The sequence below is a fragment of the Mustelus asterias genome, chromosome 14 (assembly GCF_964213995.1).
Source record: "Mustelus asterias chromosome 14, sMusAst1.hap1.1, whole genome shotgun sequence".
NCBI lineage: Eukaryota > Metazoa > Chordata > Chondrichthyes > Carcharhiniformes > Triakidae > Mustelus > Mustelus asterias.
In genome coordinates, this window is record NC_135814.1 from 36,343,368 (window position 1) to 36,363,326 (window position 19,959).

The following is a 19,959-nucleotide window of genomic DNA, read 5'->3' on the forward strand; positions in this document are numbered from 1 at the left end:
AATGTCAGGTGCCTTGCCCCTGCTCCCAGCAGGAACTGGGAATTTGGTGCTCAGCCAAATCTCCGTTCACTGTAGCGGAACTGGAGAATCCCACCTGCGAGAGAGGTCAGAGAATCCGGTCCTTGGTTTCTAAAGTAAACCTAAAGTTTGGAATGTCTTACTACAGTCTATGAAACAAATCTTAAAGTAATTGGGAAGACAGTATTGATTGGATATCAGAGTTTGCATAACAGTGGAAGTTAGTCAAAACAAAGAAATCCAGAAGGGAGCAGTGTAAAATCCTGGACTGGATTCACTGTTAAAAGTGGAGTGGAAGCTGTGTTTAAAAGTTTAATTTGAAAATCTGGGACTGGATTTAGGAATGCAAACCGCTAATGAAATGTATGATTATGAGGGAAGATTTTAAAGCATGATTTCGGGAGTAGAGTTTGGAAACTCTTACAAGACAATCATCTGGTGGGGATTCTGAGGAGGCATCCACAGAAATTCACTTGGGGGTTCAGGGCGGAGTGCGTATTTGACCACAGTCATTTTGTGTGTGTCAAACAAACCAAAGGACAAAAGTTTTTTTTTCAATCTGGACTCAAAACATCAGCTCTTTTTTCTCCTTACAGATGCTGTCAGACCTGCTGAGATTTTCCAGCATTTTTTCCTTTGGTTTCAGGTTCCAGCACCCGCAGAAATTTACTTTTGAACTAAAGGACAGTTCGTTCTAGAAACCTGGCTTTGTGTGACAATTGGACAAATATTGTTTCAAATGTAATGTGTCACCCATTTTAATGTTAAAACCTGTGTGTAATTATAAAGCTAAGGGGGAGTAAAGGAGTATTGTATTTTAATCTATTTTTACCATGTTTTATAAATGCAAGTTGTTAAAACTCATTAGTGATCCTGTGACTGTTGTCCTCCACGTTTGATAAAAAGAGTAAAACTTGTGGTCTTTTGAGCTAGGGTTCCACCTTGGATCTTCCTGTCCAGTTATGCCATTAACTGGGATTGTAACAGGCAGGACTTTTGGATCCATAGTCCATCTGCCATTTGGGAGCCACTGCAGAATCTCTGCAAAATAGTGTCAAATCTACAAAGGTTAGTGATAGGTCAGAATTTAAAAACCAGCAAAGAATGACTGGAAAATAAAAGGGAGAAAGTTGAGTAACATTCTATTAGCTTTCCTAATTACTTGCTCTACCTCCATACTAGCCATTTGTGATTCATGCATGGGGACACCCAGATCCCTCTGCACCTCTGCAATCTTTTATTCTTGAGGTAATGTGCTTTTTTTACTCTCTCTGCCAAAATGGATAACTTCACATTTGCCCACATTATATTCCATTTGCCAGATCTTTATCCACTCACTTAATCTACCTATATATTTTGTAGCCTTCTTATGTCCCCTTCACAACATGTTTTCCTTCCTATATTTGTGTCATCAGCAAATATGGCAACAATCCCTTCATCCAAGTCATTTTTATAAATTGTAAACAGTTGAGGTCACAGCACAGACACATTTATGCCCACTCTTCACTTCCTATTAGCAGGCAACCTCCTTTCCATGCCAATTTGTAACCCCTTAAAACATGAACTTCTATTTTTTGTAATAATCTTTGATGTGGCGCTGTTGAAGTGAAAACTTTCCTGCTTCTTGACTGTGATAGAAAGACTCAACAAAGCTCGTTCCAACAAAATAACTGGGCTTTATTTACGAAAGACTGCATGCAGTTTTGGCTGAAAACTTGAGTTCAGAGAGCAGTTGGTACAACTTGCTAATTCCTCCTCAAGTCCACAATTACACAAAGAATCAGTTCAATATTTATACATAATCATTATCAGTTTGCGTGACCAGAGCATATTCAGGAATTCGATTAGTAATAGAATCATAAGCAATGTCATTAATCATGTCATAACTTGCTGACCTCCTAGAACTCTTTGTCTCATCATTCATAGCCTTATCTTGTCCTTTGATGGAACAGAAAAAGATCGGTGACTCCTTCATCCCTGACCTTATCTTGTCTTATTCATACAGACTTAAGTTAGGTGGAGTCAGCCTTATCAAGTGTTACAGGGGTCTGGCATTTTGAAATAGCTTTGGTCAGCCGTTCTTATATTGTACCAAATAGCTGACCAATTTTCCCATCTTACTATTCCTTAGTTCGTACAACTTCACAGCGCTTTATCAAATGCCTTCTGAAAATCTACATCCACCCCTTCCCTTTTCTCTGCAGCATATGTCACTTCCTCAAAGAACTCCAATAAATTGGTTAAACATGACTTCCCTTTCACAAAATCATGTTGACTTTGCCTGATTATCTTGATCTTTTTCAATGCCCTGCTATAACTTTTTTAATAATAGCTTCTAACATTTTCCCTATGGCAGATGTTAAGCTAACTGGTTCGTGGTTTCCCATATCCTGTCTCCCTCTCTTTTTGAATAATGGAGTTACATTTACTACCTTCCAATCTAATGGGACCTTCCCTGAAGCTAGGGACTTTTCGAAAATTAAAATGAATACATCAACTGTTAAGACCTAGGCCAGGAACTCAAAGGTGTTTTATGAAGTTTTACATTTGATTTTGGCACAGGTGAGCATAAGGTGGTTCACTCCAGGCATGGTTCAAGTGAACCACTAGGAAGGCTTTATCAAACAAAGTTTATTTAAGAACACATTTAAAATATAACAAAAAGAATTAGCATGACTTTTACCAATTACAAGATTTAAACATGGCACAGTATAAAACTTAACAGCCAGCTAGCTGTGTTGTTCCAAGTCAACACCATCCCACAGATATACATCCTTCTCCAGACTTAACAGAAAAAGCAAGTATGCACATGTGATGCTGGATCTTCAGCTTTTTAACACCTGCTGGGATTGGTCCTTTGAAGTGGGTGTACCTACGCCTCAGGGAATGCAGCGGTTCAAATAGACAGCTCACCACCACCTTCTGAAGAGCAACTAGAGCAATAAATGCTGGACTAGCCAGCGACACCCACATCCCATAAATGAATTTTTAAAAACTTGAATTTCTAAACGGCATTTGATAAAGTGCCACATTAAAGGTTACTGCAAAGGTAAGAACACATGGTGTAGGAGCTAACATATTAGCATGGATAAAGCATTGGTTAGCTAACAGGAAACAGAGTGTAGTGGTAAATGGATCTTTTTTTGGTTGGCAAGCTATAACTAGTGGAGTGGCACAGGGATCCGTGCTGGCTCATCAACTTTCAACAATCGACATCAATAACTTGGATGAAGGTTAGCTAAATGTGCCAATAACATCAAGGTAGGTAAGAGAGTAAATTGTCAACAGAAGATAGAGAGCCTGATGAGGGTAGAGACACTTTAAGTGAGGTGGGGCATAATGTGGGGCAATGCGAACTTGTCCTCTTCAGCTGGAAGAATGGAAAAGCGCTATCCTATTAAATGAAGAGAGATTTCATAACTCAATAGTACGGAGGGATCTGGGCTTCCTGGTACAAGTCACAAAAAGTTAGCTTGCAGGTTTTAAAGGAAGAAAGCATGGCACAGAGGTGGCAAGAAATCAGGATAATTTCCCAGGACTCAAGGACAAGGCAGCTGCAGGCATGGCCAAAGTTGGCAAAGCAATTCAAATCGGGAATCCTCAGGACAACATAATAAGCTGAGTGTAGATATCTTGGAGTTAACAGAGATGGAGATGGGTGAGGCCATGGAAGGATTTGGAAATAAGGTTACAAATTTCGAAATCGGGGCATTGCTTAACAGGGAACCCTGATAACATTTAAGAGGTGTTTTGATGAGCATTTGAAACACCATAGCACACAAGGCTATGGACATAGTGCTGGAAAATGTATAGATCGGTACTTGATGGCTAGCGCAGACATGATGGGCCGAAGAGCATTCTTTTGTGCTGTAAAATGCTATGGGCAAAATCTTACCAAAAAATGGCAGAGTGTTGGTTCCGGTGCGAAAAACAGAGTATGTCCCACTGATGGTGCCAGAATGATTCTGTCTGAGCCTTACAGCTTGTTAGTATTAATTTTTATTCCCACGAGTTTCATGCCACTCCAGTTGTGCATTCCCTCAGCTCTGCCCACCACATAATGAGTTAACTGCTGCAAGCACTGGGGCGCTCCATGTAAACGGCTCCCTAGCACTTGTTCCATAATGAGGATGGCAGGCAAGAACCCAGCACCATGCTTTTCGGAGGGGGTCCTACCAGATTGCTTGGTGGAGTGGAGCAGAGGCGGGACACACTCTACCCCTGCTCTAGGAGACAGCCTTCCAACAGGGTAACCAATCTCACCTGAAATGCAATGACAGCCCTGGTCAGTGCAAGTGGGCACCAGATGGGGGCAGAGCAGCAATATCGGATGAAGATGAATGATGTTCTTTGCTCAGCCAGGGTAAGTGAACCACCCCTGTCTCCCATTGGACCCTCATGGACACCCCTCACACCCCCAACTCTTTCTCTCACTCAGCCACCTTGGTTTTTGCCAACACAAAGCACCAGGTTCCCCCTCCCTCCCATAATCACCATGTTCCCTCAGTAGCTGCTATACTCCTCACACTCCAGCTCCCACCCAAGCCCTTTGCCTGCCACACCTCACCACCTTCCTAAATGTCAACACTCCCACTTACACTTTTCCTCTCTGTGTCATTGCAGGACAAACTCAACCACAACATGCATGAGTGGGTGCAGGCATCTGGGATAATGCTGGAACTTCGGAACCCTCACACACTTGGAGGAGCGAGCCCTTGAGCTGGCCAGGGAGGAGGAGGAGCATGCCTGTGCTGCTGGTGAAGTGGAGGCAGCAGAGAAATATGAAAAGCTCAACATATAAGCTGTCATTTCTTCAGTCTCAAGTAACTCCAACAGCTCAGAGGGGGACTTCTCCAACCCCACCACTGAAGAGTCACCATAGCTGTCACCTGCATGTAGCATCAGCACAGATACTCACACCTCGCTCGATCCAATATGTAGGTAAGCTTCTGGATCACTCGTTGGTGAGCACCTCACAGCTGAAGAATCACAGAAGGAGGCAGTTGAGATGTTCCAGGCAACTGGCACTCGGAGGGATGCCAGAGGCCAGGACTCTGCTGAGTCCCTTGCCGATGATGTGCCCCTGGGCCCGGTCATCCTGTAACTGCTGGAACTGCAAAGGCAGAGTCATGAGTATCAGGAAGGGATGACAGTCCTCCTCGGAGTGCAAGGTCAATTGAAGGAGTCCCCAGCGTCTTCTATCTGAGGAAATGGTGCAGCGCACTGAGGCCAACACTGTGAGGTTGGTGACTGCAGTAGAGACCTTGGTGCAGGACGTGCACTGTACGGCATGAGATTTCTGCACCATGGTGCAGGGCTTCAACTACATCGTGTAGACACTGGTGGAAATCCATGAATGTCGGCACCAGAGGACAGCGGGGCTTCTGAATCTCACGCCAGCTGCCCCTCCATCGCATGAAGACAGGAAAGTGGAGTTAAGACCATAACCAAATCAAATAAGACCTCATCGAATGGTGGAGCAGGTGTGAAGGGCTGAATGGCCCACTCCCTGTTCCTAAGTCCTATATTCCTACAATTCTTTGAAAATGTGTGACTCAATGAGCTATGTAAGAGTACAAGTTGTTGTTATGTTGTAAATCATCATATAACTCTTTATTAGACAGTAGCATGGTTTTCACAGATTTATCCACAACCATTATTAATTATTTTCCAAATGCAACTAACAGTGACTTCAGGAAGCATAGTGGAGAACATGCCCCTGTCTACATCAATGGGGATGAAGTGGAAATGGTCAAGAGCTTAACATAGAAACATAGAAGATAGGAGCAGGAGGAGGTCATTTGGCCCTTTGGGCCTGCTCCACCATTCATTATGATCATGGCTAATCGTCCAACTCAATAGCCTAATCCTGCTTTTTCCCCATAACCTTTGATCACATTCGCCCTAAGTGCTGTATCTAGCCACCTCTTGAATAAATTCAATGTTTTGGCATCAACTACTTCCTGTGAAAATGAATTCCACTTCAAGTTTCTATGTGTCTAGATCACCAACAACTTGTCCTGGTCCCTCCACACTGACGCGATAAGAAAGCCCACTAACACCTCTACTTTCTCAGGAGGCAATGAAAATTTGACATGTCCACTATGACTCTCACCAACTTTTACAGTTAGAACATAGAACATTACAGCGCAGTACAGGCCCTCGGCCCTCGATGTTGCGCCGACCAGTGGAACCAATTTAAAGCCCCTCTAATCTACACTATTCCAATATCATCTATATGTTTATCCAATAACCATTTGAATGCTCTTAATGTTAACGAGTCCACTACTGCTGCAGGCAGGGCATTCCACACCCTTACTACTCTCTGAGTAAAGAACCTACCTCTAACATCTGTCCTATATCTCTCACCCCTCAATTTAAAGCTATGTCCCCTGGTGCTAGCCATCACCATCCGAGGAAAAAGGCTCTCACTATCCACCCAATCTAATCCTCTGATCATCTTGTATGCCTCTATTAAGTCACCTCTTAACCTTCTTCTCTCTAACGAAAACAACCTCAAGCCCCTCAGCCTTTCCTCATACGATTTTCCCACCATACCAGGCAACATCCTGGTAAATCTCCTCTGCACCTGTTCCAACACTTCCACATCTTTCCTATAATGTGGCGACCAGAACTGTACGCAATACTCCAAATGCGGCCGCACCAGAGTTTTGTACAGTTGCAGCATGACCTCCTGGCTCCGAAACTCAATCCCTCTACCAATAAAAGCTAACACACTGTACGCCTTCTTAACAACCCTATCAACCTGGGTGCCAACTTTCAGGGATCTATGCACATGGACACCCAGATCCCTCTGTTCATCCACACTACCAAGTATCTCACCATTAGCCCAGTACTCTGTATTCCTGTTACTCCTTCCAAAGTGAATCACCTCACACTTTTCCGCATTAAACTCCATTTGCCACCTCTCAGCCCAGCTCTGCAGCTTATCTATGTCCCTCTGTAACCTGCCACTTCCCTCCGCACTGTCCACAACTCCACCGACTTTAGTGTCATCCGCAAATTTACTAATCCATCCTTCCACGCCCTCATCCAGGTCATTAATAAAAATGACAAACAGCAGTGGCCCCAAAACAGATCCTTGCGGTACACCACTAGTAACTGAACTCCAGGATGAATATTTCTCATCAACCACCACCCTCTGTTTTCGTACAGCTAGCCAATTCCTGATCCAAACCACTAAATCACCCTCAATCCCATGTGTCCCTATTTTCTGCAAAAGCTTACCATGGGGAACCTTATCAAACGCTTTGCTGAAATCCATATACACCACATCAACCGCTTTACCCTCATCCACCTCTTTGGTCACCTTCTCAAAGAACTCAATAAGGTTTGTGAGGCTCGACCTACCCTTCACAAAACCGTGCTGACTATCCCTAATCAAATTATTCCTTTCTAGGTGATTATAAATCCTATCTCTTATAATCCTTTCCAATATTTTGCCCACAACAGAAGTAAGGCTCACCGGTCTATAATTACCAGGGTTGTCCCTACTCCCCTTCTTGAACAAGGGGACAACATTTGCTATCCTCTAGTCTTCTGTAGACAAGTTCCTATAGACAATGACGACACAAAGATCAAGGCCAAAGGCTCTGCAATCTTCTCTCTAGCCTCCCAGAGAATCCTAGGATAAATCCCATCCGGCCCAGGGGACTTATCTATTTTTACCCTTTCCAGAATTGCTAACACTTCCTCCTTATGAACATCAATCCCATCCAGTCCAACAGCCTGCATCTCAGTACTCCCCTCGACAACACTATCCCTCTCCAGTGTGAATACCGACGAAAAATATGCATTTAGTGCCTCACCTATCTCTTCAGACTCCACGCACAACTTCCCACTACTGTCCTTGACTGGCCCTAATCTTACCCTCGTCATTTTTTTACTCCTGACATACTTATGGAAAGCTTTAGGGTTTTCCTTGATCCTCCCTGCCAAAGACTTCTCATGTCCCCTCCTGGCTCTTCTTAACTCTTTCTTTAGGTCCTTCCTGGCTAACTTGTAACTCTCAAGTGCCCTAACTGAGCCTTCACGTCTCATCTTAACATAAGTCTCCTTCTTCCTCTTCACAAGAGATTCAACCTCCTTAGTAAACCACGGTTCCCTCACACGTCTCCTTCCTCCCTGCCTGACAGGTACATATTTATCAAGGACGCGTAGTAGCTGTTCCTTGAACAAGTTCCATATTACAATTGTGCCCATCCCCTGCAGTTTCCTTCCCCAACCTATGCCAGCTAAATCTCACCTAATCGCATAATAATTTCCTTTCCCCCAGCTATAACTCTTGCCCTTTGGTATATACCCATCCTTTTCCATTGCTAAGGTAAACGTAATTGAATTGTGGTCACTGTCACCAAAGTGCTCACCTACCTCCAAATCTAACACCTGGCCTGGTTCATTACCCAGTACCAAATCCAATGTGGCCTCACCTCTTGTTGGTCTATCTACATACTGCGTCAGGAAGCCTTCCTGCACACATTGGACAAAACCCGACCCCTCTAAAATACTCAAACTATAGCTTTTCCAGTCAATATTTGTAAAGTTAAAGTCCCCAGTACAAGTACCCTGTTACTTTTGCTCCTATCCAGAATCATCTTTGCAATCTTTTCCTCTACATTTCTGGAACTTTTCGGAGGTCTATAAAAAACTCCCAACAGGGTGACCTCTCCTTTCCTGTTTCTAACCTCAGCCCAAACTACCTCAGTAGACAAGTCCTCATCAAATGTCCTTTCTGCCACCGTAATACTGTCCTTGACTAACAATGCCACACCTCCCCCTCTTTTACCACCTTCCCTGCACTTACTGAAACATCTGAACCCCGGAACCTGCAACAACCATTCCCGTCCCTGCTCTATCCATGTCTCCGAGATGGCCACAACATCGAAATCCCAGGTACCAACCCATGCTGCAAGCTCACCCACCTTATTCCGGATGCTCCTGGTGTTGAAGTATACACACTTCAAACCGCCTTCCTGCCTGCCAGTACACTCCTGCGACTCTGAAACCTCATCCATGACCTCACTACTCTCAACCTCCTGTACACCGGAGCTACAATTCAGGTACCCACCCCCCTGCTGAATTAGTTTAAACCCTCCCGAAGAGCATTAGCAAGTTTCCCCCCCAAGATATTGCACCATAGAAAGCATCCTTTCTGGATGTATCATGGCTTGGTATGGCTCCTGCTCTGACCAAGACTGCAAGAAACTAAAAAGGGTTGTGAATAAAGTGCAGTCCATCACGCAAACCAGCCTCTCATCCATTGATTCTGTCTACACTTCCCGCTGCCTCGGTAAAAGAAGCCAGCATAACTAAGGACCCCACGCACCCCGGACTTACTCTCTTCTACCTTCTTTCGTCAGGAGAAAGGTACAAAAGTCTGAGGACACGTACCAACCGACTCAAGAACAGCTTGTTCCCTGCTGCTGTCAGACTTTTGAATGGACTTACCTGATATAAAATTGATCTTTCTCTACACCCTAGCCATGACTGTAACACTACATTCTGCACCCTCTCCTTTCCTTCTCTATGAATGGTATGCTTTGTCTGTGTAGTACGCAAAAAACAATACTTTTCACTATATACCAATACATGTGACAATAATCAATCAAATCAAATCAAAAATCAGTGGGCCAAATTAAGTTAGTGAGAATGCCAACATCCTGCACCCCTATTGCCACCTTCGCCTGCACTTTGACCTCCATCCCCACTGAAATGAAATGCTTTGACTTTCATGGTGCTCCTGTGATTGTGCTAAGGGCTGATGAATCTCACCCAACCAATGCAAGTAAAGAAGTGACAGATATTCTGAAAGTCACAGGTTTCTGGTTGAAACTAATTCACCTACTGCACATCAACTCACCTGAGAAGTTAAAATGGAATTTGTATAAAAACTAAAGAAATATGCGTATTCTGCTCCTTCCTGAAACGCAGTCTAATAAGATTACAGTAAGACTAAGAGGATAGTAAGCCTATAATAATACAGATATGTAATCCATTCCAATAATTTGGAGGTTTCAAAACAGTCCATTGTTTCACCCAGTAACATTCTACAAAATTCAGGATTGTTGCTATGATCTTAGATTTGAATACAGTAACATTATTGAAGCAGTAATGCCTATTTCTTTCTTTATGCATATTGTAAGAGAAATAGATTTTGTGGCTTTTAGATTTTTAATTGGATAGATCGGAAGTTTGAGATGAATTGTAGGTATAATGAAATGCTAATACAGTGTATTTTGTCATTTGATCTCTGAAATTAGAATAACAATTACAGTATAAATTTGTATAATGAGAATAATCACTGCATGGTGGACAAGGTTTGATGGTTATTAAACTCAGAATTTGGCAGCAAAAGCAAGTACAAGAGAAATGTGCAAAGAAGTATGTAAATGAATCAATGGTTAATTCTGAGCTGTGTTCTATATTATCAAATAATGAAAAGTATAAGGGCTAGGGAAGGGGAAGGAAGCACAGATAGCAGTTTAGCCAAGTGAACAAAAAATATGCAAAGTTCTGAAACCAAATAGTGCCCAACATGGAGGGGTGTCTTTATTCACAATGCTGGACTGCAGGATGAACGTTGGAAAAAATGACACAGAGCCTGCTTCTATAACGTCATGGTAAATTCTGCCTTATTGCTGTTTGCCATCTTTGAAAGACAATGACTGAGAAAAGCTTGGCACTCTGCCACTAACTTTCTACATTTCGCCCTGCTTCATTCATCACATCTTTCTGCAGCTGCCGTCCTTTTATCAGTCTAAGCATTGCATTTCATATATGTCCCGACACATTCGCGTTTTTCTACACAAACTGCATAATAAAAGCTTGCCATATTTTTTAAGAAAATGCTAGGGTGAAGACTGCCAAATAATATTGCCATTCATGCTGGCGCTGTTTCAATTTGGATTCTGAGAAACTGGTAACTGTGAGGCACCTTATAGTGCCTATCTTGTTAAATGTGGCCTTCTTATTCTAACCGCAGAGCCACAAACCCAGAGAAGCAAAGTATCTACACATCTATCTCTGGGACAAGGCAACCATTTTAACAAATGTAATTGAAAGGTCTTATGGACACCAGTATCCAAATATTCAACCTAAAACAATACCAATATAAAATTGCATTTAGCCCTTTTTTGAGCTGTTTCTGAATAAATAGGAGAACATATGAAGCATTTGAACAGTTTTAACTGCACACCAAATTGGTGGAACTTAAGGTCAGCCTGTTTTTAATGTAACTACCAGTCACAGTATATAGCAGCACCTGACAATGTTACAGCTAATGGGGCCTGCAAAGAGCAGTTAAGGGAACAGGCTGTTTTTAACAGCCTCTATATCTTTTTGCAGATGACAAATTAAGTGAACACAAGTTGCATTTTCTCAGCATTCCTCCATAAACTGCTAGTACGTCTAATTGCCACATGTTTAAAAGATCAAGAAAAATGTGTCCTGTTTTCAATCTGACAAGTGAATGTCAGAACAATGGTACAAATATATGCATGCTGAATTTAAAAAAAAGTTCACATATTGATCACATAGACAAGATGAAAGAACCAAGATTTTTTTTAAGTTGTGAATTTATATTTTCAACATTTTTTTTTCAATAAAGCAGATGATAAACCTGGTGGCAACATGATTACATTGCCAAACATGTAGTGAATATAATGTTAAGTGCTGGGGTCAATGCTCCAGGATTCACACCAGGGCAAATTATATCACATGCCTTAGATATTTATGTAAAGTGACCTACTGTCTGCTCTGTGAGCTGTGGACATTTCCTATAGTTGTATGCATGCCTAATTAATGCCTTTTTATAGGATGAATACAATGGCATGCAATTTGCATTTTGAAAAGAACAGAACTGCATGCTGAAATAGGTTTACTGTTTTTTTTCCATACCAGCTAATAGTGTTTTCAGGGCAGCGACCCATGTGTCGGCAAGATGATAAATCTGGTTGTGATTTGGCATTGTATGAGAGTTACTGAAACATAGCTTTTTGTGGCAACTGCCAGTTAAAGTGCTGAGTCTGACCACAAGCAACCAAATGGCATTCATTCGGCTTTTGTTGCAGAAGCACTCTCTTTGTGACCAAACCTGTCAGGCTATACTCCAAGTTACAATATGCTCTTCAGAATGGAGGATTTGTTATTGAATCTCATGCTGTTCAGTGTGAAACCTTGTAATCACTCAAATCGGCAATGCTGAAGGAAAATTTTGTCAATTAAATAAGCATGTGATGTGATCACTTACTATTCACCAAAAAACTAAAAACCTAAGTAAGAGATTTATGCTTTGAAATGAACAGAAAATGAAAGCTGAACAAATTAAAATTACTGATTTAATGCAAGAACGCTGGTGCAAAATTGAATACTACATCAGTAATAAACATTAAATATGTATTAACTTAAATATAATACCATGTTATTCCCATACATGAGAAAGACTGAATAATTCACCAACAAGATGGACAAAATTTATTCGGATATTTTGTTAAGTAAATTATTAGCCAGTTTGCTGTTTTAACATGAAGCTTTAGCCATGTAAGAATACAACACCTGAGATAGATATGCATTCAAGAACAGTTTTTCATGTTGTAAGACAACATAATTTTTCTAAAGAATGGATTGCTAAATTGGAGGGCATATGTGGATAGTAATATGTGATACAAGCTCACATTTCTAATTTTAGTTTAAGGAGAATTATACAAATGTGTGCTATCTATTCAGTTTTGAATAATCTCCTGTAGCAGCCTAATATTTAATTTTGATTGAAGCATTTTTGCTCAAAAGTATATCTGTTAACTTCTAGCAGTTTCAACATTCATTTGGATTTTTCCGTTAAAACAACAATTCAGAGAAGATTAGACAAAACAGAACAAAACGCAACAGGTCAGACAGATATATTCCTGTGGTATCATATTCTCAAAATGCCTATGATCTTAGCTTAGATTCAGATTTCATAATCGACCAAATTTTACAAAATATTCTAAGAAAAATTAATGGAGCCTTAGATTTCAAAAAAAAGTCAATAATTATATAACTAAAATTGCACTAAATGATAGCAAGGGACAAATTTACAACAATGTCAAATGAAACGTTAAATGTTATGTATGGATGTATGAAATTAACACTACTAAGACGTGATGTTCTCAGTACTTCAGGAAAACCATTGCTGGCCTGAATTCTGTGCTGGTAATGATGGTGAAACTGTTAACGTTTGCTGCCACTGCTCCACTAAAACTGACAGCAAATTTTGGGGCCTGGACATGCACAGAATAACATAGAAGTTTCTGTGATTCAGTACTCCTCCAGAGGGTGTGCTACAGAGTAATCCACCCACAGGTTGCACTACTGAAATCTTTTATGTTATTATCTTACCATAAAAACCTTTAACAACTTTCTGAATGAGCTGCAAATGGATTTGAATAGTGTACAAACTTCATAATTATTGCTAAAAACCCTCACTGGCTCTAATTTATATTTGTACAATGTCAAATTTCTCCATTATGGTAAAAACAATCACTGATTTTTAAAGCCACATTTTCTAAGTTTATTTCTAATGTTGTAGCTTTTATCTTAATCCATAATCATAGTCATTTATTTTTCTATCTGAAAATTTAAATTAAAAGTAAAGGCATTCAGTGCTTTTCATGTCCTACCTTGCTGTCTGTAAGAATACCCTAATGTAATTAGCTGGTTACCTTCCTTGCTCCTCGACACATTAAGATTCACCTCAATCAAACTAAAGCTGGTAAATGGAGGTCAGTGCCAAAGGGATCACCAGATTTTTGTGGATAAGTTTTGTTGAGACCAGTTGTTCCACTGTTCACTGTATAATCTCAGTCATTATTTCTGAGTATTCTAGGAAAACCTTCAAGAGTTTTTGACCAGCAGGAATCTGTATAATAAGAAAGTTTATGTCCAATATTTTGACTCTGATTTGCTTTTGCAATAATGCCAGGTATAATTGCTTTGAAATATTCATTAGCCTTGCTATCAGAAAAAGCTGAATGAAGACATGATTACCAAATCATTGGCTTGATATGCCAAATTATGTATTTCCATACTCTATTTTACAGATCTATCATCATCTCCATCTCTTTCTGCAGTCATTATATCCGAGATTAAGCCATGATGAACGACAGCTTAAAAGTTCAATTAGGACAGAATGATTTCTTTTAGCACCTGTTGTGTACAAGATTTCTTCAGTCATTCTATAAAATTATCCTTCACGAAATCAAGAGCTTATAGCAGAAAGAGGCCTTAAAACGGGGAGCCGGCAGCTTGAGTCAAGTGTATGAAAAACTGGATTTTTGCATGAAGTGAGATCTGTCTCATTATGCAAAGCTTAATTCTCAGGCTGTTAATAACATCACAGAACAGTACATAATACAGTGCTGTGACTGCTATATTATTTCTATTGGTTTCTATTAGTGACAGCCTTATATTACCAGCGTATTAATTTCAGAGTATTGAGATATGCTCCAAAATGATTCAACACAATTGTTGTTTTGCTGTTTTATGTTGCAGCCCTTTTCACTCCTGAAGGGGTTAGTAACATAGTCTGACATCCAGCAGTGACAAAGATGAAAGTGTCACATGTGGAGGTAGCAGCCCTCCAGTAGGTTTTCCTTGGAGATAAATTAGGTAGCGAGCAGGGAACCTGGTAGTGGGGGAAGAGGAGTTAGGGAAATGAGTAAAATATCTAGAAGGGAGAATAAATGGAGGAAGAAATTAGAGAGCTTTCACATGTCTGGGAATTAGTTGAGAATTGGTTTGTGCATACGAACATATAAAATAGGAGGAGACATAGGCCATTTGGCACTTCAAGCCTTTTTCACCATCAGTAAGATCATGGCTGATCTGTTTGTCTTTCTAATTCCAAATTCCGATCTACCCCCAATAACTTTTGATTCCCTTGCCCAACTAGAATCTATCTACCTACTCCTTAAAACTATTCAATGATTCTGCCTCAACCATTTTCTGAAGCAGAGTTCAAATTTGTACAAACCTATGAGAGAAAAATATTGTCTTCCGTCCTAAAAGGCCGACCCCTAGTTTCAAAACAGGACCCAATAGTTCTGGACTTGCCCAGAAGAAGAAACATCCTTGCCATGTCCACCTTGTCAAGACTGTTCAGGATTCCATGTATCTCAATCAGGTCTCTCCTCATTCTTTTAAACTCTAGTGGAAGCAAGCTCAGCCTGTCCAACCTATCCTCATAAGACAACCAGCTCATTCCAGGTATCATAGTAAACCTCCTCTGAACAACTTCCAATATGTTTACCTCCTTCCTTACATAAGAAGACCAAAACTGCACACACAGTGTTCAAGATATGGACTGGAATTCTCCCATTCCGCCCTCCACAGGAATTTTAGCGGGCAGGTTGTGGACAGTGTGAAACCCCATTGGCAGTCGGACGTGAATCACCAGCTTTTAGACTAGCTCGGCCGGAGTGCTGCACAACTAAAACATAACATATTTACTTTCATGTTCAATTCCTCTCATAATAAAGGACAGCATTGCATTTTCCTTCTTAATTATTTTCTGTACCTGCATGCTAACATTTTGTGACTCATGCACTAGAACTACTAGATCCCTCTGCACCTCAGGATTTTGCAGTCATTCTCCATTTAAGTAATACTCTGTTTTTATATTTTATATTTTTCCTGCCAAAGTGAACAACTTCACATTTTCTGTCATTATACTCCATTTGCCAGATATTTGTCCACTCACTTAAACTATCTATATCTTGTTTGAAACCTCCTTTCCACAACATGCTTTCCTACCTCTCTTGTGTCATCTGCAAATTTAGCTACCATGCCTTTGCTCCCCTCATCTAAGTCATAGTTATAAATTGTAAAATGTTGAGGCCCCAGCACAGATCCCTTAATCCTGACAATCAGAAAAAGGCCCATTTGTGCATACTCTCTGTTTTCTCCCAGCAAATCTTCTATTCATGTTGATATGTTAACTCCTACATCCTGAGCTTTTATTTTCCACAATAATCTTTGATGTGGCACCTTATCAAATGTCCACAGGTTTCCCTTCATCCACAATGCATGTTATTTCTTCAAAGGATTCCAATAAATTGGTTAAACATGATTTCCCTTTCACAAAATCATGCTGACTCTTCCCAATTACCTTGTGTTTTTCTAAATTCCAGCTATAACCTCTTGATGATTGACTCTAACGCCTTCCTCACAATAGACGTCAAGTTAACTGGCCTATAGTTTCCTGTTTCCTGCCTTCCTCCTTTCGTGAATACAGAGGTTTTATTTATGATGTTATTGTAGACCCAATGTTGGGATCTGAATGGCTCATTTTCACTACATAACAATGAACCAAACAGCAATGTCAGAGTTTCACTATTATAGAGTATTACAATATTGTATTGCAATCACATCACAAGCTGTTTCCTGCATTGCTCGTGACAATATAGTGAATGATGATGTACACATTTTTAATGAGTTAAAAAATTAAAGAGTTCAAGATAAATGAAAAATCAAGTTAACATTGAGGCTTTCATAAAGGAATTAATAAAAAAGATAGGTCAACTTTTGCAATTACATTCTTGTTACCATAGCCCTCATTACTAGTGCAAACATTGCTGAAGCTCATTATACAATTGCCTATTGCTACACTCTGCATGGTATCATGATACAAAGTAAAATACAACTACTGCCTACACTCCAAGTATGATTTATTGATGTAACATTGTGCTAATCAATGGTAATAGATGGAGGAACAATACTAGCTTAAAAGTATAAATAAAAATGCCAAAAATAGACCTTACCTGGGGAGCACAAACAATATGATAACTATGGTAAAGATTATTTAAAGAGTCACGCACGAACATGCAAGTATAAGAATTTTCTTCAGGTCAAACATCATTCCATTTGAAAAAACAAATTCATAATAATGAAGCAAATAATCAATAACCACCGACTGTTAGAATGGATCATTTTTTTTCTAAAATTAATAAATATTACTATTTGTAATTATGCACCATGCCATACTAATGTTCATAATCTACATCTATTATTTGAAAATTTCAGACTTGCAGTCCTCGTTCATTGAAAATCCATTGGAATTTTGCTGTACAAGTTATTCCTGCAGGTGGCAGTGTGTCAGGTATTTTCAATGCTCAAAGTCATGCATTGCATAACATACAATAGCTGGCTCCTTTCCTCATCAAACCATGCCATGCAATTTAGCACTTCGCACCTGCAAGGAAAGAAACAGAAGAAAGACAAATCCTCATCCACATCAAGAGATTTGAAAAGAAGAATGAAGAAGAGATAGCAGGCAAAGAAGAGAAAGAAAGAGCAGCAAAAGGGAAGGTAGACATCAGCACAAAACTATCAGAAACAAGGAAGAGTGCGACCATTTTCTCCAACTTATCCGTGCGATGCCACAATAAATCAACTGGTATTTTATGTACACAAAAGCTCTTACATTTGGTACATTTTCACCAAACGGTGTGATGCATGTGCAGCACACTTCATAGACAAATGGCTAATAACCTAAACTAAAAGTTTAAAAAAATGCCTCTGACTGCATCTGTGACTAACCTGCAAAATCTGTTACAATATAGATCAAGGTTTGGAGACTTAAAAAAAAAACAAAAGACTGGTGGTCTGGCCACCCTCAATGTCATGGTACAGTCTGCAGAATCAAACAGTCTATCTAAAAAATTAGTTCCATGAACATACACTGCCTTGCAAACACTGCTGTAGCAGTGGAGTGTGTCACCAACACATTTTTGATGTATGTCTACTTTTTTTTTCTGAAAGAGCGAAAAATTTCCCACACCACTCGTCTGCACGTGTGATTCAAGATCTGCACCTGGCAACAAATGTGCTCCAAATGACTGAAATACTGATCACATGGGTATCCAAAGGTCACATCTTGTCTATGTAATCATTTTGAAGAGTTGCTGTTCACTTACTTGGCAGGAACAGGGTTTCTCAACAAGAACATATGCTATCCAGCATTTTTAAAGGAATGGCTCTTTATAAAAATCAACCAGTGGCAAACAGTCATCAAAGCGGCGTTAAACATAATATTCCGTGCTTTCCAACAAGGAATACTGACAATGATACTTGCTTTCTAAATGTCAAAATATTAACTCAACAAGAATTAAATTGATTATCAAAGCCAACTGAGTGATGGTAGAGAAACCTAAAATGGTAAATCTGGGGAGATTGAGTTTAATCAACAGATAGTGTCTTTAACTCGAAGCTAGATTTTCCTACATACTTTAGGACCCTGACATTGGAACCAGCTGGGCACTTGTTGGTTTTGTACCTGATGGAGCAATCTACTGAGATGTGGCTATTGAATCAGCCTCTTCAGTGCTCGCTACGTGATTAAGGACAGTGGATGCTATTAATGTTCCTGATCCAATCAATGACCCAACTGCCCTCAAGCCTTGGTAGCTAGGTCAGAGAGGTGCAGTGAGCAATATTGAGGTGGGGTCGAAGACCGCAAGTGTATCTCAACATGGGGGTGTCCTCATTAGTCAGTACAGAAGCATTGCGCTGAAAACTCCAGAGGCTGGTTGGAACACCAAGGTGGAGGGGAAACCCCCACAGAGGAACTGTTTGGGCAGTGGTAATGTGATATTTTCTGTCCAAGGGCATTGAGCTTCTGGCTGCGAGGGCCCTGGCTTGTTTAGGGAAGCTGTGTACACTGATATGACAGGCTCCGCATGTAACAGGGGACTGTTCCACCAGTAGTAAAATACCAGCAAGGTGGTAAAATGCCACTAAAATGGCCAAAATCATCTAAAATAGCTTCCCCCTCTATGGTGCACGCAGCTTTTATAGATCCCTGGCACCCAGGGAAACCTGGATGTGAGTGCGTAGATTTTGTAATGACCTAGCCATTAACCCCCTATATAAGTTATTATCCATCTTGATGAGCTAGGAAGACATTTCTCCATATAACCAGTGTCTTAGTAAACCTGCCTCCACCGGAGATATAGCCTTATAGAAATGCAAATGTAGGTCCAGTACATTTTTCAATAAATCCTTTTGAAGTAGTTCTTGACATTCTCAGATGTGAAATTCCAGAGAAGGACCTGTTGTGGCACACCTAAATTGTATTCATTGTGCAACTTTTTAGAGATTTAGAAACTGATCAAACTTGCAATACCAGATGTCAAATGACTTGTGGCAACCTGCTTTAGTCAATATATTTCCTGTCTTTAAAAAGTCCCTTTAAAGCAGTTCAGTATATGATTGGTTAGCCAGTGAAATTACAGGTTAATATGCACAAGTCAGGTCACTATGCATATAAAGATTATTGAAGGTATAGTAAGAACTGACTTGGAATATTATTGCCAATTAAATTATAGAACTAGAAATAGATTGTAATTTTAGGAATGATAGCAGGGAATTGTCCATCACACATAAATTGGTCAATGCGTGAAATAGATTTCTAAATAAAGTAGAGGAGCTCAAACTCTGGAATAAGAGAACTGAATGCTTCATGGGAAGATGTCTGGATCTCACTGAATGAATAAAGTATGACAAATCAACATGTCTTCCTCATCTGTAATTATCTAATGCTGTTCTAAAGCCCAATTTCAGTGGAGCTTGATTATACCAACCAAATTTAAGTGGTTTGGTGCTTAACTTGCAAACTACAATTATCTCCACTCAGGGATATCAGCCTTTAAGATGACAGTTCTGGCTGAACAGTTGAACAGCAAACTGGAGTCAATCAGTTAGGAAAGGAGCAGTGTTTCCCTCGCTCACTTGGGCCTTGGAAAAGTGAGACTCTCAGTCGTGACTCACGATTTTTTTCCCTCTCATACTTCTCAGGAGTGTCCGCAGAAGGAAGCACTGGAACAAGCAGCTGAATAAGGCACCAGGGCATGAGACGCAGGCGCGGATGTAGAACACAAAATCTTACAG